The sequence below is a fragment of the Procambarus clarkii genome, chromosome 10 (genome assembly GCF_040958095.1).
Source record: "Procambarus clarkii isolate CNS0578487 chromosome 10, FALCON_Pclarkii_2.0, whole genome shotgun sequence".
Taxonomy (NCBI): Eukaryota; Metazoa; Arthropoda; class Malacostraca; order Decapoda; family Cambaridae; genus Procambarus; species Procambarus clarkii.
In genome coordinates, this window is record NC_091159.1 from 27,313,428 (window position 1) to 27,332,429 (window position 19,002).

At 44.4% G+C, this 19,002-nt stretch overlaps 1 protein-coding gene and 1 long non-coding RNA gene across 2 annotated transcripts in view; both read left to right on the forward strand.

The window, feature by feature from the left end:
- The window catches only part of LOC138363025 (uncharacterized), a 439,332-nt gene that overhangs the window by 82,986 nt on the left and 337,344 nt on the right, over window positions 1–19,002 (forward strand). The gene's annotated exons all lie outside the window — the stretch shown is intronic.
- Ms (neuropeptide receptor myosuppressin) overlaps window positions 3,754–19,002 on the forward strand; it is a 52,891-nt gene continuing 37,642 nt past the window's right edge. The window contains exon 1 of the mRNA XM_045727319.2: window positions 3,754–3,923. The gene's annotated coding sequence lies outside the window, so the exon portion shown is untranslated. The remainder of the gene's footprint in view (window positions 3,924–19,002) is intronic.

Here is a 19,002-nt window from a genome sequence, read left to right on the forward strand (position 1 = left end):
ATACCCATCCTGTGAGTGACAGTGAACCCCATACCCATCCTGTGAGTGACAGTGGACCCCATACCCATCCTCTGAGTGGCACTGAACCCCATACCCATCCTGTGAGTGACAGTGGACCCCATACCCATCCTGTGAGTGACAGTGGACCCCATACCCATCCTGTGAGTGACAGTGGACCCCATACCCATCCTGTGAGTGGCAGTGGACCCCATACCCATCCTGTGAGTGACAGTGAACCCCATACCCATCCTGTGAGTGACAGTGGACCCCATACCCATCCTGTGAGTGGCAGTAGACCCCATACCCATCCTGTGAGTGACAGTGGACCCCATACCCATCCTGTGAGTGGCAGTGGACCCGATACCCATCGTGTGAGTGACAGTGGACCCCATACCCAACCTGTGAGTGGCAGTGGACCCCCATACCCATCCTGTGAGTGGCAGTGGACCTCATACCCATCCTGTGAGTGGCAGTGGACCCCATACCCATCCTGTGAGTGGCAGTGGACCCCATACACATCCTGCGAGTGGCAGTGGACCCCATACCCATCCTGTGAGTGGCAGTGGACCCCATACCCATCCTGTGAGTGGCAGTGGACCCCATACACATCCTGCGAGTGGCAGTGGACCCCATACCCATCCTGTGAGTGACAGTGGACACCATACCCATCCTGTGAGTGGCAGTGGACCCCATACCCATCCTGTGAGTGGCAGTGGACCCCATACCCATCCTGTGAGTGGCAATAGACCCCATACCCATCCTGTGAGTGACAGTGGACCCCATACCCATCCTGTGAGTGGCAGTGGACCCGATACCCATCCTGTGAGTGACAGTGGACCCCATACCCAACCTGTGAGTGGCAGTGAACCCCCATACCCATCCTGTGAGTGGCAGTGGACCCCATACCCATCCTGTGAGTGGCAGTAGACCCCATACCCATCCTGTGAGTGACAGTGGACCCCATACCCATCCTGTGAGTGGCAGTGGACCCGATACCCATCCTGTGAGTGGCAGTGGACCCCATACCCATCTTGTGAGTGGCAGTGGACCCCATACACATCCTGCGAGTGGTAGTGGACCCCATACCCATCCTGTGAGTGACAGTGGACCCTATACCCATCCTGTGAGTGGTAGTGAACCCCATACCCATCCTGTAAGCGATGGTGGAAAAGGGTTACAGACGCACAGGAACTCAGGAACTGAACCCCTGGCGTAGTTCGTTTAGCTGACCAGGCAATAGAGCCCTGATGAGCCAGTTAGTTACTAAGTTTGTTAACGTATACATCAAAGAGTCTATTTAAAGTCTTCACCGAACTGACAGTCGTGACCCAAAGAAGTTCTGATACAATGAGTGTGAGTTGTAGTTGGTTTTGTAGATCGTGGACCCCCATTCCCATCTTGAGGACCCCTTGCCCGTCTTGTTGACCCCATATCCATCTTGTGGACCCCATTTACATCTTGTGGGCGAGTGGTGGAAAGGTTTCTCTGCCACATAAGGGATCCAAGAGCTGAATCACAACACTAAGCTGGCACGGTTGTTTCTGCTCGAACACGTCCACCAAAGTGTTTAGAGTCTGTATTTCATGGGTCTCCTTGTTTCTCCTATATTTGGGTCTTGTAGCACAGTAGCCTTCGTTCTCGGCTAGAAACCGAGGGACCCGGGTTCTTTTTCCCCAGGCAGGATGGAAGCGATTAGACGCGTTGACTTTCACCTGATGCCACTGTTCACCTAACAGGTGGCATCCTGGGGGGGGGGGGAGATCAATAGGTGGCCCTAGAATGGGTTGACGCTAAGCTTCAGAACAAGCTTCGTTGTTCTTAAGCTTTTCGTCCCCCCCCCCCCCCCGACAACGAAAATAACGAGCCACCCTACTAAAATAATGTAAAAATCATATATATTTTAAATTTTTGCTATAATTTTGATTTTTAATGTTTTTAATTTTGAGTTCCTTTAATTACGGTCTGCGGGTTGAATACGCGGTGCAGCATGTTTTGTTAACTCATATTACCCAGACTCAAAGAATCGGTAAATGGACTTAATCAAAAAGTTTTTTTTTTTTGACTGTACTGGGGTCAATTGAAAGTGAAAAATTGTATTTAAGAGACTTATCATTATTATGTCCGTAACCTTTTTGTGAAAATATTACTAATTAATAACTATTTTATGTATTTTAATTAAGCACTATATATCATGTTTTGAAGTAATTCAAAAGAAAATTAAAAAAACCACATATTTTTAAATACAGAGAACCATGTAAAAACTAGCTTTGTATAAACTGTTGTTTCCTCTCCATTCTGTAGACTATAAATATTGATTTCGGAAAATTGTAATATATTATTTCACTTGATATACCACTCAAACTTGAGATGTAAAGTAAAGTACTTTAAAAATAAAGTGATATTCTTTTTTGATTTAAAGACAATAAAAAAGAATTGTAATATAAAATAACAAATCAATAAAAAAATAACTGAATAAAATAATAATACGCTAGCATAATGATGCATTACTATAATATCATAATGTATTAACTAAAGCAGCAGAACAGTAAGTCAAATGTCCTCATGACCGCTCTTTACAGGAATGATCCATATAAAGATCTGTATACATTAAATGTACGTGATGAATTTTATAGGCAAAGTAGTGTAGATTTAGATACAACACACACATTATATATATATATATATATATATATATATATATATATATATATATATATATATATATATATATATATATATATATATATATATACAACAAGGATAAACAAAAAGTTGATCCAGTAATGCAGAATAACCACAGTGAAAATTTTTAAAGGCTAACAACTTTGCACCTTCTCGTCTCAGTCATCAGAGCTGTACTGAGTACAGCTCTACTGAGTAGAGCTGCTCTGTGAGTACAGCTCTGTACAGGTGCCACCCTGATCTCAAGACAATATCATAATGAACAACACAGGCTAAGAATTCATGAAAGCTATACAAATGTCACCACATCTACTGTGTAATCACTTGACAATTGCTACTGTTACTAACAATATTTATTATGCTAATATATGTTACAAAATAAAAGACAAACGCAAACTTGTAGCGTAGCCGTGACCACCAAAGACTTGGGGCGACTCTTGCCCGCGTGGCGTCAGCAGTCTTGCCAAGGTAAACACACTCGCACGCTCCGCCACCCAATACATTTTACGACATTAATTACGGCCTTTTTGATAACCATTTTATGGGTGTGGATCCTTCCGTAGGGGGGGATGGTGGTCGCGGTGAATCATCCCTAGCTCTGTGTTCAGGTTGGGACGGGTTGGTGGCTGTGTTGGTTTAATCTTGGTTATCCGGTTAAAGGAGGGCGTTGGAGGGGGGAATTGTTCGGTTGAATAGGGAGTTTGTGCACCTCGTTTCCTTAATGAAGATTTTCGTGTTGTCAGACCCAGTTACGTGAATTGCTATGTTGTATATTAAGAATTCTTTTTATTAGTGATGAAGAAGGATATGATAGTTTATATATATTTTATGTATGAGTCTAATTTGCTTATGTAGGTTGTTTAAGGCGTGATCGTTGTAAAAAAAACCAGCTTAACAAGTTTGTAGTTAGGCAAACAAGCAATGCAAAACCCCTTGACCAACCAGCGAGCGAGGAGTTTGTGACATCACTGTGTGGACAGAGCTGATTGGCGGAGCGGGCATGACGTAGTCTGTCCATCTCGCCCAATAGTGGTGGGCGGAGGACCCGGTACATAAAGGTAGGCGCGCGAGGCGGATGAGACTCTGTTACCTCCATCTCTTGTAGACGAGCGTGAGTTACCGGAGGCGCTGTCAGCCAGCCAGAGCAACAGGCGATCTGCCCCCCGCGACCCCTCGAAGCAACAGGCTCTCTCTCCCCCTCCCGCCAAGTGTATCCGGACCAGCTCTACCTCCTTCAAGACGTGAGTACTTCCCACCTCCTCCTTCTTCCTCGTCCTTCCCGCCGGTTCTTGTCTGGTCTTCGGGTTCCCGCCCTTGGTGGTGGTGCTGCTCGAAGCTCTCGGGCTTCTTTACCTTGACATTCTCCTTCATCGGGTTTATTTTCTCGCATCATTCCTCTTTACTTCTCTAATGTTTGACTTCGTGTTTCGCCTTGTTTTGTTAATGTTAGTTTTACTGCTACTTTACTTGTCTGGGATACGTTACTGCTGCCATCCCTGCTTCAGTTAGTCTGCTAGTGCATTCCCTGCTTAACTTACTTTACTGCTCCCTTCCCTGCTTGGGTTATTTATTGTTCCCTACCCTGCTTGGGTTACTTTACTACTTCCTCTCCTGCTGGGTTACTTAACTGCTACCTACCCTGCTTGGGTTACTTAACTGCTACCTTCCCTGCTTGTGTTACTTAACTGCTCCCTTTCCTGCTTGGGTTACTTAACTGCTCCCTTCCCTGCTTGGGCTACTTTACTGCTAACTTCCCTACATGCTTGTCGTTCGCTTATTCCTCATTTACACAACATTATTAGTTCCTCCTTTTTACATTTCCGATTCTCTCACAATTCTTATTTGCTTCATTTCGTTATTGTTCTTGTTCATGCTTTTATCTTCGTTCTGTACGTCGGTATTTGATGGGTATATATGTTTTTGTATGTGTCTCTCTTCTTCCCCTGTTTAGTTCTCTTTCATCGTCCTCGCTCTCCTTGTCTACGTTTTCTGTTCTCGTGCATTTCTTCTCCCGGTTCTCTGCTTTATCCCTACTCCTGCTATAAAGGATTTTTTTTCGTTTTCATTCAAATCTGTTATATTCTATTTGCTTTCAATCCTTGTTTCTTGCTGTTCTCATCCATTTCGTTTTTTTTTCTCCCAGTCACTGTTTTATATTTTGGACATTGTGTTTCTTGTACTCAGCCTAATTGTGCTTGCGGGGGTTGAGCTCTGGGTCTTTGGTCCCGCCTCTCAACCGTCGCTTGTGTGTTTCCTCCCTGTCATCCGCAGGGTTTCAGTATCACGTCTAATATACCCGTCAGTATATCTGTCCTGCTCCTTCCGTCACATGCTGTCATTCCCGCCTGACGGCTGAGTGGACAGCGCTCGGGATTCGTAGTCCTAAGGTTCCGGGTTCGATCTCTGGTGAAGGCGGAAACAAATGGGCAGAGTTTCTTTCACCCTGATGTCCCCTGTTCACCTAGCAGTAAATAGGTACCTGGGAATTAGACAGCTGCTACGGGTTGCTACCTGGGGGTGTGTAACAGAAACAGCAGGCCTGGTCGAGGACCGGGCCGCGGGGACGCTAAGCCCCGAAATCATCTCAAGATAACGTGTTCCAGCTTCGTTACTTTAGCACCTCCTTGCCCTCCAGCTTAACCATCCGGGGTCCTCTAACACTCAATGTTATGAGGATTTTAGGTATTAAAAAACTACCTTTAATGTTGAACAATTTATTCTCAATACTTAAATGTTGCAATGCAAAAGTTTTAGGTAGTTGTGATCGTGATTATAAGGTGTGCAGGTGAGAGGTGTAATTGTTAACGTAACAGTCCCCTCGTAACGACCGTTTGCGGGCTCTGTAATCCTTTTCTTGCTCTAACGCTCAAAGCATGAGTATGGGGTGCACAATAAACTACCGCTCACAGGAGGAGTATGGGGTGCACAATAAACTACCGCTCACAGGAGGAGTATGGGGTGCACAATAAACTACCGCTCACAGGATGAGTATGAGGTGCACAATAAACTACCGCTCACAGGATGAGTATGGGGTGCACAATAAACTACCGCTCACAGGAGGAGTATGGGGTGCACAATAAACTACCGCTCACAGGAGGAGTATGGGGTGCACAATAAACTACCGCTCACAGGATGAGTATGAGGTGCACAATAAACTACCGCTCACAGGAGGAGTATGGGGTGCACAATGAACCACCGCTCACAGGATGAGTATGGGGTGCACAATAAACTAGCCGCCTCCGGAGTCAACGTTCAAACTGTGAACGGTGTAGTGGAGTGTCACATTGTACCTAGATATTGCATAGTTTACATTATATTACATCCTCGCTTTCCGCTGTAGAAGTCGGGACAGTTTGACGTTACGGGGCAAACGAGGAGTGTGTGAATGTCTGTGTGTATTGTTCGTTAACAGACAGCTCGTGTCTGTTAACACAGGATGTTATTGCCAAACGGGCGTTGCATAAAAATGTAAAATAAACGATTACATTAGTATAGGCCTTAGGCTATTGCCCAAGTAAAGCAGGTCGTATCTGAACGCAGACGAGGAGTCACAATAACGTGGCTGAAATATGTTGACCAAACCACACACTGGAAAGTGAAGGGAAAATCGACTTGAGAATGGTCCAGGACGGACCGAAACGTCGTCGTCCCTTCACTTTCTAGTGTGTGGTCTGGTCAACATAGTATCTGACCCTAGCCTCGCATAACCACACATCTGCATATTTTATTTGTGAAACTTGCCTTTAAGTTGTCTATGCCAAAGACATTCCTTGACACATGCCATACATAAAGAAAAGATTGTCTACTGGGTGAGACGGGAAGTGGAAAAGGAACAAAATAATTTGCGGAGAGGCGTTGATATTAGTGGAAAAGTACTTCGGGCTCACCATAGCCCGTGCTACTTGGAACTTGTTATTCCCAGTAGATGAATCTAAGACAACCACCTAGTGGAAGAGACAATGCCAGGGCATTACAATTCCCTGGGATTTAACCCAGTTTAACTGTCATGTAACAGACAATTAACCCAGCGGCTTGACTGTTGGTCAGCGGTTCACGTGACAAAGTACTGATAAGATTTCATTTTCTACTTCACCAAGTCGTTTGTTCAGGTAACTGGCGTGTTGTACTTAGTTGTACTTTCCATGTTCACCTAAAACGGTGTTATTATGCCTTCATGTCCTGAGGGGTTACATTCCCTTTCCCTTTACGTTAAGAGGATGATGGACTCGTCCTCCGCTCGCTGGAGGATGATGGACTCGTCCTCCGCTTGTTGGAGGATGGTGGACTCGTCCTCCGCTCGCTGGAGGATGATGGACTCGTCCTCCGCTTGTTGGAGGATGATGGACTCGTCCTCCGCTCGCTGGAGGATGATGGACTCGTCCTCCGCTTGTTGGAGGATGGTGGACTCGTCCTCCGCTTGTTGAAGGATGATGGACTCGTCCTCCGCTCGGTGGAGGATGATGGACTCGTCCTCCGCTCGCTGGAGGATAGTGGACTCGTCCTCCGCTCGGTGGAGGATGATGGACTCGTCCTCCGCTCGCTGGAGGATGGTGGACTCGTCCTTCGCTCGCTGGAGGATGGTGGACTCGTCCTCCGCTCGGTGGAGGATGATGGACTCGTTCTCCGCTCGCTGGAGGATGGTGGACTCGTCCTCCGCTCGCTGGAGGATGATGGACTCGTCCTCCGCTTGTTGGAGGATGATGGACTCGTCCTCCGCTTGTTGAAGGATGATGGACTCGTCCTCCGCTCGGTGGAGGATGATGGACTCGTCCTCCGCTCGCTGGAGGATAGTGGACTCGTCCTCCGCTCGGTGGAGGATGATGGACTCGTCCTCCGCTCGCTGGAGGATGGTGGACTCGTCCTTCGCTCGCTGGAGGATGGTGGACTCGTCCTCCGCTCGGTGGAGGATGATGGACTCGTCCTCCGCTCGCTGGAGGATGGTGGACTCGTCCTCCGCTCGCTGGAGGATGATGGGCTCGTCCTCCGCTCGCTAGAGGATGGTGGACTCGTCCTCCGCTCATTGGAGGATGATGGACTCGTCCTCCGCTCGCTGGAGGATGGTGGACTCGTCCTCCGCTCGGTGGAGGATGATGGACTCGTCCTCCGCTCTCTGGAGGATAATGGACTCGTCCTCCGCTCGGTGGAGGATGATGGACTCGTCCTCCGCTCGCTGGAGGATGGTGGACTCGTCCTTCGCTCGCTGAAGGATGGTGGACTCGTCCTCCGCTCGCTGGAGGATGATGGACTCGTCCTCCGCTCGCTGGAGGATGGTTTACTCGTCCTTCGCTCGCTGGAGGATGATGGACTCGTCCTCCGCTCGGTGGAGGATGATGGACTCGTCCTCCGCTCGGTGGAGGATGGTGGACTCGTCCTCCGCTCGCTGGAGGATGATGGACTCGTCCTCCGCTCGGTGGAGGATGGTGGACTCGTCCTCCGCTCGTTGGAGGATGATGGACTCGTCCTCCGCTCGTTGGAGGATGATAGACTCAGCAAACATTAAATGCCAACATAAACTTTTGAGTCATAAGCGAGAGACTTTCATCGGACTCTATGCTGTCTACATAAAGTATATTTTCCGAATATTGCGAATCTCGGAATAAAATTAGACAAAATATATTATGGATAGTTATACGATGGTATCAGTGCTGCGTCCCTGGACTATATCCAGGTACACGCACTGCTGCTGCGATTGAACCAAGATGAGCTCAAAATGTATCTCAACTAGACCTCATCATGGTTTGGTTGGCAGAGCGTATGCCTGTGGTGCGCAGGGATGCGTGTTCGATCCCATGTATGATCGCAATATTTTCTCATATGCACATGCTGAGTGCTCGATATTGTGTGTGTGCGATTATGGGGGTCGGGGCTTGTATAAGTAATTAGTACAGTTTTGTCTATATGACGTGTTTGCATACAGGCGCGTCTCATAGTTTTGTTTACATATTGTTTTGTTTACATTTACACGCAGGCGCGTCTCATAACAGAGGTCTGAGCTTATCTGTATTCTGCGACGGGGGACTACCGCTTCTGGGTCTTGCTAGAGGGAGAATTATCTGCCTTCTAAAAGCTTACTACAGCTTAGACCATCTCAATCCAGCTTATTGGCAGGTCGCTGAAAGCAATTAGTGCCAGGACACTTGCTCGGCCCCGCCACCTCTCTCACCGCTATGGGGTACTATTTTATTAAACATTTAACCTGGGGGAGGGGGAAAGTAAATCGAATGATTAACAATTTATAGTCACAAAAATATGTAAACTCATGAATCACCATGTTTACATGATCATTAACAATTAACAAAGGTAACAGCATGCAGTTTTTCAAGGTAAAGGTGAATTAGGGATAGAAAGTTAAACTATATGTTTTTTTCTAGCCCCAAGCCTTCCCTGCCGGTGGATTTGCAGCGGATAGAATAGTTTCATCTGCAGACGAGGAGTCACAATAACGTGGCTGAAAAATGTTGACCAAACCACACACTAGTGAAGGGACGACGACGTTTCGGTCCGTCCTGGACCATTCTCAAGTCGACTGTGAATTGTCAATCGACTTGAGAATTGTCCAGGACGGACCGAAACGTCGTCGTCCCTTCACTTTCTAGTGTGTGGTCTAGTCAAAATAGTTTCATCTGTCCGACCGGTCTGTTGATTTTTGAACCTATTTTATTCTTTTCTGACATGAGAAACTATAACAAGATTTTTGTATGTGGGGAATTAGTGTAGGGCCTGGAGAGCGTGCAGAGATCCTTTACTGCTAGAATCCACTCAGTAAAACATCTAAATTACTGGGACCGACTAAAGAGCCTAAATCTGTACTCCCTTGAGCGCTGGCGGGAGAGATACATAATAATTTACACGTGGAAAATAATTGAGGGGCTGGTCCCAAACCTGCACACAGAAATAACAACACATGAGACCAGAAGGCATGGCAGGATGTGCAGAATACCCCCGTTGAAAAGCAGAGGTGCAACAGGTACTCTGAGAGAGAACTCTATCAACATCAGAGGTCCGAGACTGTTCAACACGCTTCCACTACACATAAGGGGCATAACTGGCCGACCCCTCACAGTGTTCAAGAGAGAACTGGATAAGCACCTCCAAAGGATACCTGATCAACCAGGCTGTGACTCATACGTCAGGCTGCGAGCAGCCGCGTCTAACAGCCTGGTTGATCAGTCCAGCAACCAGGAGGCCTGGTCGACGACCGGGCCGCGGGGACAGTAAGCCCCGGAAGCACCTCAAGGTAACCTCAAGGTAGGGCCAGGTATTGCGGAACCGGTCAGGTTATCTAAAGGGGACCTGGTTCCCACCTCCCGCCTCCCCTTCCCCGAACATAGATCCACCGACCATTTCACCTCCAGGTCCTCGGTGACTGCTGGCCGCACAGAGAAAGATGATACAGGTCTCATTCGTCCAACGCTGCCTAGGGCTTCAACCCGGATTCTCTGGCTTTCGCGGCTATAGGGCGTTTCTATAACAAAACAAAAATAGCTTCACCACGCACCTCGTGCAATACTTAAATATAAAGTATAAAACAAATACGAACAACTTTATCTAGAAGCGGTGGTAAGCGACGCAGCCGCTGTGGGGTAGACAGAGCAACGCTGAAGAGGAATTTCTTAGGAATTCTCTCCTTTCTTAGGCATCTTAGGAATCTCCAGTTCCGTCCTATACAAGTTAGCGCCTTCCCTAGCCTTCCTTACTCCACATAATAAATCTTGCCCGCCTACGAGCATTAGCGCATTAACTCTCATCCAAAACACTATATATTCCTGACCACTGTAGTGTACCGAACCCTGACGTTTTCCTCGTATGAAACATTGTTTAAGGGGCGAGTCCCAGCCATCAGAAACAATGTTTTGCAAGACCATTAGTTTTCTCTTTGATATTTCGCAGTCTAGCGGAGAACAGACAGGCGGGGAATGGACATGTCATACACAACACTTCGACAAACCTCGTTTTATTTATTGTGAACAAAGTATATATTGTAAGGTTAACAGGTATTAGCTTAGGCTAGGCTGTCTTAGGCTTGATTGGCTTGGGATAGGTTGGGTTAGGTTAAGTTGGGTTAGGGTAGGTTAGAGTGGGTAAAGGTCGCTAGGCTCTAAAACTCGTTAGCGAACCGTTATGTTTGGACTGTGACTGTAGTATCCAGGCAAGGTGAAGCTTGCAGTGGACAAAACATACCAAATATTCCTGTTTGTGAAGTACAGAGGAATTCATTAATTGGTTGTTCCGGCTTTTCGCTATTTTTGATCGTTTGTATTTATTGCTACTTCAACGGATATGTTGACAGGGTGATTACTTGATTGATAGATTCATTTATTGTTTGACTGATAGATTAGTTATTTGAGCAATGGACTGATTGCTTGATTATGTAATTGCTTGATCATTTGGCTGCCTGAGAGATCGATTAATTGATGAACTGACTGATCGTTGATCGTGCGTCACTCACCAGAAACACTGATGCTGTAGATCTTAAGGAAGAGAAACGGTCCAGGGATCTTTTCTCTGTAGACAAGACAAGATCTTTTGAGATCAAAATAATGTAGAAACTTAATTACTACAATGCCGTAGTGTTGGAATGAAGATGCAGGATAGATTCAATTCATGTGTTAAGTGTATTAAAAGCAACATTTCGGATGCAACCTATATCCTTCATCAATGTGCTGTAAACAATGTTCTGGAGCATTGTTTACAGCTCTCTGATCAAGGATTTAGTTTTCCTCCGAAAAATCAGTTTAAATATACTTACACATGTATTGGGTCTATCCTGCACCTTCATCAAAATATTATTGCTGGAACACAAGGAGCACATGGGAGGAGCCGAGGAAGAGGGGTGAAGAGAGGTCAGTCTGTGTTCCAACCATTTTTTAGGGGGTAGGAATATTCGTGCGCGGAGCCTAAGCCTCTGGCTGGCCCACGAAATGTTACTCATTCCGTCTTACTCAGGCAGTGAATAAGTATTTATGACTCGTATGTTGGCTCTAGTAAGATTAGCTTCAATGTGTTTTAACAAGTTCTGCGGAGGGGCGGATCTACCATAAAACTAGTGAAGTTTAAGCTTCAGCGACCCCTTATCCAGGAGGAGCGCTAAAAGCCAGTTTAATCCACATTGCTTACACATTTGGAGTTTACTGAATGAAAAGTTTTTTTAAATAATATCAATAATATCATATAATTCAATACAAAATAATAGTTAAAATAAAAATTGAAAGGTTATTCAATTATCACGTAGGCTTGTGAGCTATAAACGAAAAAACAGCTTTCTCAGAAAGTAGACCTAACAAAATTTCCTTTCAAAGCATGTGACAAAAATCGCGCGAGTCCAATTGATTAATTTTTGGATAAGACTGAAATTTCTTTATTGAATTTAAAGACAAACAAATGTGGCGATCTGTTTTGCAACAATATTTGATCCCCCGTTGAAGATACCAGTGGCCACCCAGACCTCGTCACTAGTTGCGAAGGGGCCCCGTAACAGTTTAACCTTCAGGGACCCAAAAATGACCCCCAGAAATCTTATTTGGTTTGAAACTTTTCCGCAGGCAGTTCCTGTTGGGTATTTCTGACAATTCTGATATTTCCTCTGTCCTTCTGGAGCCTATAAGCCTATTTTCCATGCACATGGGTAGCCAAGCTTAATGCAGTGTAAGCACACTCCTGTTTTTCTATTGTTCTCTTTCATCAAACTAAGTGGAATGGAGGTCAGACAGTGTTGCAGTCCTTGGAGATGAGAGAAGGTCACACGAGGCTTGATAGAGGTCACAAGAAAGCCAGCACTAGTCTACACAAGCCATAAGCAGCCATTAAATGGTGGAAGGCCAGGGTAGACTCATGGAGACTATTGGCCACCATTGGTGACTGTAAATGTGAGATCATTCTCTCTCCTCTATGTGTCTGCCTCTCTCAACCCTTCGCGGTAAATATTTCTCGTTGATCTTCAATTATTGATTAATCGTGCAGGTGCGTGTGTGGCAATCACAGTCCCTGCATCTTCCTCGCTAAGACAACTACACGCTTAATAGATGACCTTTTTTTATTACTGCCTCTTCTCTCTGATCTGATCTGCTCCAGCATCTCTGTACCTGCTGTTATCTCTCTCTCTCTCTCTCTCTTCTGTAATATATATATATATATATATATATATATATATATATATATATATATATATATATATATATATATATATATATGTCGTACCTAGTAGCCAGAACTCACTTCTCAGCCTACTATTCAAGGCCCGATTTGCCTAATAAGCCAAGTTTTCCTGAATTAATATATTTACTATAATTTTTTTCTTATGAAATGATAAAGCTACCCTTTTCTCTATGTATGAGGTCAATTTTTTTTTATTGGAGTTAAAATTAACGTAGATATATGACCGAACCTAACCAACCCTACCTAACCTAACCTAACCTATATTTATAGGTAAGGTTAGGTTAGGTAGCCAAAAAAAGCTAGGTTAGGTTAGGTTAGGTAGGTTAGGTAGACGAAAAAACATTAATTCATGAAAACTTGGCTTATTAGGCAAATCGGGCCTTGAATAGTAGGCTGAGAAGTGCGTTCTGGCTATTAGGTACGACATATATATATATATATATATATATATATATATGTGTCGTACCTAGTAGCCAGAACGCACTTCTCAGCCTACTATGCAAGGCCTGGTTTGCCTAATAAGCCAAGTTTTCATGAATTAATGTTTTTTTCGACTACCTAACCTACCTAACCTAACCTAACTTTTTCGGCTACCTATCCTAACCTAACCTATAAAGATAGGTTAGGTTAGGCAGGGTTTGTTAGGTTCGGTCATATATCTACGTTAATTTTAACTCCAATAAAGAAAAATTTACCTCATACATAATGAAATGGGCAGCTTTATCATTTAATAAGAACAAAATTAGAGAAAATATATTAATTCAGGAAAACTTGGCTTATTAGGCAAATCGGGCCTTGCATAGTAGGCTGAGAAGTGCGTTCTGGCTACTAGGTACGATATATATATATATATATATATATATATATATATATATATATATATATATATATATATATATATTTTTTTTTTTAAAGTTTGTCAGGGTACCACCTCTGGTGCCAATGTGGGGACCCATAGCCTCGGAGAAGAAAATAAAAAGTATTCAGAGGAGACCTTGTGGTTTCTCACTGAACACTAATATTATCTTCTCCTACCACCCCCATTCTTTTGTATGTACACATATATATTTACTTTATTTGAACTTTGTTACAAAAAAGGAGTTACATATGGGTTACAAAGATGGTTATCATAGGTTGTCGAGTTCCTCCAGCTCCTCAGATGGCGGGCAGGAACCCTGGATGCAGTGCGCATTTCCCCTCTGTATCGCCACACTGAGGCGCTGGAAAAGAAAGCTTGCAGCTCTTGGGTCCCTTGTGGTTTCAATGAGCCTAGAACCCAGTTCCTTCAAAAAACTGGTAGCACTTTTACCCCAGGCGCCGAGTGTCTCAGAAGCAATGGGGACAAAATTGTAGTGGTGATCCAGTTCTCTATACTTACGGGATTTGGCTGCTTCCCTGTGGGTGGCAGCGCCACCTGGTTGTGCAACACTGAGGTTAATGTAGGTGTTAGCCAGGGTTGATACGCACGTGTAGTCCCATACCAACTGCTTGCCATTCTTCCAGGGGTTCATATATATATATATATATATATATATATATATATATATATATATATATATATATATATATATATATATATATATATATATATATATTTTATTAAATATGACCGAAAAAGTAAGATTAATAATTCTAACACGAATTTTCTCAATCTTTCGTACATTATGCTTCACTGTTGGAGGTAAATCAAAAATCACTTCTCCAAAATTCATTTTTATTTCTAGTCTGACGCGACACGGGCACGTTTCGTAAAACTTATTACATTTTCAAAGACTTCACAAATACACAACTGATTAGAACTTGCGTTTCCCTGATTTTATATCTACATTTGAGTGAGGTGGGAAGGGTGATGTGGCATTACATTTGAGTGAGGTGGGAAGGATGATGTGGCATTAGAGAATATTAATAGGGTATTAAAAGTATCAACACAAGACAGAACACGAAACAATGGATATTGAATAGAAGTGTTTGTAGAAAGCCTATTGGTCCATATTTCTTGATGCTTCTATATTGGAGCGGAGTCTTGAGGTGGGTAGAATATAGTTGTGCAATAATTGGCTGTTGATTGCTGGTGTTGACTTCTTGATGTGTAGTGCCTCGCAAACGTCAAGCCGCCTGCTATCGCTGTATCTATCGATGATTTCTGTGTTGTTTACTAGGATTTCTCTGGCGATGGTTTGGTAAACAACACAGAAATCATCGATAGATACAGCGATAGCAGGCGGCTTGACGTTTGCGAGGCACTACACATCAAGAAGTCAACACCAGCAATCAACAGCCAATTATTGCACAACTATATTCTACCCACCTCAAGACTCCGCTCCAATATAGAAGCATCAAGAAATATGGACCAATAGGCTTTCTACAAACACTTCTATTCAATATCCATTGTTTCGTGTTCTGTCTTGTGTTGATACTTTTAATACCCTATTAATATTCTCTAATGCCACATCATCCTTCCCACCTCACTCAAATGTAATGCCACATCACCCTTCCCACCTCACTCAAATGTAGATATAAAATCAGGGAAACGCAAGTTCTAATCAGTTGTGTATTTGTGAAGTCTTTGAAAATGTAATAAGTTTTACGAAACGCGCCCGTGTCGCGTCAGACTAGAAATAAAAATGAATTTTGGAGAAGTGATTTTTGATTTACCTCCAACAGTGAAGCATAATGTACGAAAGATTGAGAAAATTCGTGTTAGAATTATTAATCTTACTTTTTCGGTCATATTTAATAAAATATGTCTACAGGAAAGACTGCTACCAAAATATATATATATATATATATATGTCGTACCTAGTAGCCAGAACTCACTTCTCAGCCTACTATTCAAGGCCCGATTTGCCTAATAAGCCAAGTTTTCCTGAATTAATATATTTACTATAATTTTTTTCTTATGAAATGATAAAGCAACCCTTTTCTCTATGTATGAGGTCAATTTTTTTTTATTGGAGTTAAAATTAACGTTGATATATGACCGAACCTAACCAACCCTACCTAACCTAACCTAACCTATATTTATAGGTAAGGTTAGGTTAGGTAGCCAAAAAAAGCTAGGTTAGGTTAGGTTAGGTAGGTTAGGTAGACGAAAAAACATTAATTCATGAAAACTTGGCTTATTAGGCAAATCGGGCCTTGAATAGTAGGCTGAGAAGTGCGTTCTGGCTATTAGGTACGACATATATATATATATATATATATATATATAAGGAACCATAGGTTGACATTGATACAAACGTATATACAGTAAGATAAGTAAAATTATTAGTTATGATAACCGCTGGCACGAGCGAGTCTATACTCCATGTATTGGAAATTTTTATATAAAAGAATGCGCTCGTAAATGATTTATCTAGGTAGTTCAATCTACTGTATAATTAAATTTTTTGTATCCATTTAATCTATCATTAATTTCTCTCATAGATAAAAAAAATGGGCGGGATCAAAGGGCTGCCGAGGATGTCAACATCATAGACTAAAAATATGGCCTAAACATTAATTTTCTGGATTAGCCATAAATACAGCGAGGGTGGGCGTGGGGACTTGTACACCCGTGGTGCTCATGCTCGAGGAGGCGTGCGGTCTGGCTCTTGAAGTGGCGTGTGTTCCTGAGAGGCGTGTATGTTGTGTGTACGTCGCTCTTGTGAGGCGTCGGCTGGTTCCTGCGTCGTCGCTCTCATCACTGAGGCGTCGTCGCTCTCATCACTGAGGCGTCGTCACTCTCACCACTGAGGCGTCGTCGCTCTCATCACTGAGGCGTCGTCACTCTCACCACTGAGGCGTCGTTGCTCTCATCACTGAGGCGTCGTCACTCTCACTACTGAGGCGTCGTCACTCTCATCACTGAGGCGTCGTCACTCTCATCACTGAGGCGTCGTTGCTCTCATCACTGAGGCGTCGTCACTCTCATCACTGAGGCGTCGTCACTCTCACCACTGAGGCGTCGTCGCTCTCATCACTGAGGCGTCGTCTCTCTCATCACTGAGGCGTCGTCGCTCTCATCACTGAGGCGTCGTCGCTCTCATCACTGAGGCGTCGTCGCTCTCATCACTGAGGCGTCGTCGCTCTCTTGGCTACTACATTCATCATTATCTTCATATTTTGGAACACTGATGCATGTCAGGTCCTTTGAGGGTTGATTGATGATTGATGAAGATTAAGCCACCCAAGAGGTGACACAGGCATGAATAGCCCGTAAATAAGGGTTGATGTTTTAGATTCAGTTACTGGGAAGAAAAAAGTTCCAAGCAGCACGGGCTATGGTGAGCTGTAGTGGACTTACCTGGCTTACTGGGGCTGTGGAAAGAGGGTTAAATTATTTCGCAGTTATACTTGCCCACATAACTATGGTTAATATAGCCCACCTAACAAAGCTTACATTGTCCACTGGGATCAACACAATCGCGTCTGACACTTACATTGGCTCGAGCCTCGCCCTGCCTGAGTTAACACCCACACTATACGGCACTTACAGTGAACCGGACGTAAACAATGGTTGTAAACAGTATGGTGGCGTTATTTGACACGCTCTCAAGCGTCACCCCGACAGGCAGGACATTTATCTCAATATTTATAGAGCACAGAATTGTGTGGAATCCCCCGACTTTTGTTTGGGCGATCATTCATACACTTGCCGCTCACGTGTTGTTATTGTCAACGTTTTCTGTTGAGCCGCGGTCATCCCTCGGTCCTCCTCGAGGGCCAACTCGTGAGTTTTGTCTTGTTTTACACACGTTATTATTGTTATCTATACTTGTTTTACCCTGTGGGTTGTGTAAATTCCTGTAGTGGAGAACACGCACGCACACACACATACATACATACACACGCACACACCTAGTTAATTGACAGTTGAGAGGCGGGACCAAAGAGCCAGAACTCAACCCCCGCAAGCACAATTAGGTGAGTAAACACACACACACACACACACACACACAGTTGAGAGGCAGGACCAAAGAGCCAAAGCTCAACCCCCGCAAGCACAATTAGGTGAGTAAACACACACACACACACACACACAGTTGAGAGGCAGGACCAAAGAGCCAAAGCTCAACCCCCGCAAGCGCAAATATATGAGTACAAATATATGAGCACACACACACACACACACACACACACACACACACACACACACACACACAAATCAAGCGGATAACATCAGCGGCATATGCCAGGCTGGCCTAACATACGAACGGCATTCAGAAACTTGTGTAAAGAATCATTCAGAACTTTGTATACCACATATGTTAGGCCAATCCTGGAGTATGCAGCCCCAGCATGGAGTCCATATCTAGTCAAGGATAAGACTAAACTGGAAAAGGTTCAAAGGTTTGCCACCAGACTAGTACCCGAGCTGAGAGGTATGAGCTACGAGGAGAGACTACGGGAATTAAACCTCACTTCGCTGGAAGACAGAAGAGTTAGGGGGGACATGATCACCACATTCAAGATTCTGAAGGGGATTGATAGGGTAGATAAAGACAGTCTATTTAACACAAGGGGAACACGCACAAGGGGACACATGTGGAAACTGAGTGCCCAAATGAGCCACAGAGATATTAGAAAGAACTTTTTTAGTGTCAGAGTGGTTGACAAATGGAATGCATTAGGAAGTGATATGGTGGAGGCTGACTCCATACACAGTTTCAAGTGTAGATATGACAGAGCCCGATAAGCTCATGAATCTGTACACCTGTTGATTGACGGTTGAGAGGCGGGACCAAAGAGCCAGAGCTCAACCCCCGCAAACACAACTAGGTGAGTACAACTAGGTGAGTACACACACACACACACACAGGGGCCTGGTAGCCTGGTTGGGGGGGCCTGGTAGCCTGGTGGATAGCGCGCAGGACTCGTAATTCTATGGTGCGGGTTCGATTCCCGCACCAGGCAGGAACAAATGGGCAAAGTTTCTTTCACCATGAATGTCCCTTTTACCTAGCAGTAAATAGGTACCTGGGAGTTAGTCCGCTGTCACGGGCTGCTTCCTGGTGTGTGTGTGTGTGTGTGGTGTGGATAAAAAAAAACATGTAGTTAGTAAACAGTTGAGAGGCGGGCCGAAAGAGCAAAGCTCAACCCTCGCAAAACACAACTAGGTGAATACAACACACACACACACACACACACACACACACACACACACACACACACACACACACACAC